Source organism: Stigmatopora argus, unplaced genomic scaffold, assembly GCF_051989625.1.
Source record: "Stigmatopora argus isolate UIUO_Sarg unplaced genomic scaffold, RoL_Sarg_1.0 HiC_scaffold_59, whole genome shotgun sequence".
Classification (NCBI taxonomy): Eukaryota; Metazoa; Chordata; class Actinopteri; order Syngnathiformes; family Syngnathidae; genus Stigmatopora; species Stigmatopora argus.
Genome location: NW_027520073.1, coordinates 172,501 through 175,000, shown reverse-complemented (window position 1 = coordinate 175,000; position 2,500 = coordinate 172,501). Strand labels below are relative to the sequence as shown.

The 2,500-nt window shown below is 60.9% G+C and overlaps 1 long non-coding RNA gene and 1 other non-coding gene across 3 annotated transcripts in view; both read right to left on the bottom strand.

The window, feature by feature from the left end:
- LOC144070385 (uncharacterized) overlaps positions 1-2,500 on the bottom strand; it is a 73,605-nt gene that overhangs the window by 20,475 nt on the left and 50,630 nt on the right. The window lies entirely within an intron of this gene.
- LOC144070401 (5.8S ribosomal RNA) lies at positions 51-204 on the bottom strand. Its single transcript, XR_013299266.1, has one exon. It is a non-coding gene; the product is annotated as a 5.8S ribosomal RNA (ribosomal RNA).

Below are 2,500 nucleotides of genomic sequence, written 5' to 3'. Positions count from 1 at the left end.
ATCCGTGGCGGCCCTGTCCCGCTCCACGGACGTCCCGATTGAATCTCAGACGACGCTCAGACAGGCGTGGCCCCGGGAGGGACCCGGGGCCGCAAGGTGCGTTCGAAGTGTCGATGATCAATGTGTCCTGCAATTCACATTAGTTCTCGCAGCTAGCTGCGTTCTTCATCGACGCACGAGCCGAGTGATCCACCGCTAAGAGTTGTCAGTGAGCCCCAAAGGCGGCCACAGTCGGCCCATCGGTTGGGTGGGTGGGCTTCCTGCGGGCCTCCTATGGGTTGGAAGTCAGAGGCTAGTTCCTGGAGGTGGAAATGCAGGGAAGGTATTGCGGGCAAGCGGGCACAGTGCACCTACCGCTCCGGGACAAGGCCGATGGCCGGAGTCGCGGGGCACGGTGGCGCGGGCCGTCGTGTTCCGGCCTAGAACACAACAACCTAGAGGGGAATTGGCGTCGGTCAAACTCCGCGCTCGGCGACGGAAAGAACCCGGATAATCAGTAACAGAGGGTCACACGCGCAGACGTCCAATCTATTTCGGACCGGGCTCTAATGCTCTTCCCAATGAACATGAAACCTTGCAACAATCCTTCCGAGACCGTAAGACCGGTGGTGCCAACTCTTCCTCCCTGCTTAGGCTCGCGCTTGCCGGCATGTGGAACCTGGCGTAACGTAACACACCCGCGTGTAGGACCGGCCTGGGTTGTGTTTTCCCCTCCTACCTTCCTTTCGTTACACGTGGGCGTGCACAGTGCACCTACCGCTCCGCGGCAAGGCCCGAACCAGGTCACGGGGAGCGACGATTTCGTGACAAGGACGAGACCAGGCCAGCGAGCGCGGTGGCACGAGTTTTGTGGGTCTGGCCGCCAACATCGAAGATGTATTAATCGGACTCAGGCGCGCCACAAACCCCGGCGAGGAACGGGCCCGTCAGACGCTTACCCGTCAAGGAATCACGTAAGCCGGGGAACCGCCTCTAGTTAAGCACGCGCTCACGCGCACCGGCCAAAACCACCCAGCTTGTCCGCACACCCGCGATGGTTCGGGTGCCAACCTGTACCTTGTCACTTGTAGATCACCCGCGTTTATGGGCCGGCCAGGGTGTCTGCCATCGCTCCAGCTCGTCGCAATCTCGCCGGAACCAGCCGGTCTCCGCCGCCCCTTTTGCCCCGGGTGGGCTACCGTCAAACCCCTCAGCTGGATGAGTGGGTAGTGGGGGGGGGACCGGCGACCACGGGCGCTCCGTCATATCCAACCGGAGGCATTGAACCCCCCTCCGCCCCGCCGGAGGCGAGAGTAGCGGGTACCCGTGGCCTTTGGGGCTTCGGTTCCGGCGTGGTCGGGGTCGACCGTGTACGGCCCTGCGTCTTGGAATTCGAAGGTAGCGTAGGATTTGCAACTTGCCCTCATTCGGTTTTTGGCTTACGGGCTGATTTGTTCACTTGTTCCCTCATTCGTTTTTTGGCTTTTGGCTTACGGCTGATTGTTCCCTCATTCGTTTTTTGGCTCATGGCTGATTTGTTTCACATTGTTTCTTTCGGCAAAGACTGATTTTCCACTTGCTTCGCCACACAATTTTCGGATCGGCTATGGGCTCGCCGCCGCGAGGGAGTTGACCCAGATACACCCGCTGTCAACAGCCACCGACGCCTACCGCGGACGGAGGGCCGAGGTGCCGCAGACGGGGAACGAGGCTCCCAAGGGCGCCAAGGACTCGACCTGAGCAGTCCTGTGCAACGACCCACGAGATGCGCGACAACTTCCACCATATGCAGAGGCTTCCGGAGCAACCACGCGCACGGGACCTGAAAGGGCTTGAAACCGCCTGTGGCCGCGTGTGTACCTGGATAGCGCTAACGCCACCGGGCCGTCCCAAGTACGACTCGCCGATGTAACGTCGCTTACCGTCCTCCAGGACTCACAACGGTGCGCACACCGATCCTCCCCACAGACAGGACATGTTATCCGCGCTTACAGCGCCCTTCCACACTCCACGGTTTCCGCCGCCGGCTCGGGGAAGGAGCCAGTTTTCCCGGGGCTTCATTGTTTCTTTCGGCAAAGACTGATTTTCCACTTGCTTCGCCACACAATTTTCGGATCGGCTATGGGCTCGCCGCCGCCTTTCAGAGTGTTGCCTTTATGCCGGTTGCTCAAGCCGGTGTTGGTCCATTCCGGTTGCTCAGGCCGGTCATGGTCCATGCCAACAAACCCAACGAGATGCGCGACAACTTCCACCGTTGCAGAGGCTTCAGGTGACGACAGCTCACGCGGGACACGCACCACACAAAGGCCATGTCATCCGCACGAACCGTGCGCCCTTCCACACTCCGCGGCTTCCTGGCCGGCTCGAGGGTAAGAGGCAGGCGGGTTCGGGTTCACTCCGCTCGGAACTCATCCAACGAGATGCGCGACAACTTCCACCGTTGCAGAGGCTTCCGGTGACGACAGCTGACGCGGGACACGCACCACACACAGGCCATGTCATCCGCAAGAACCGTGCGCCC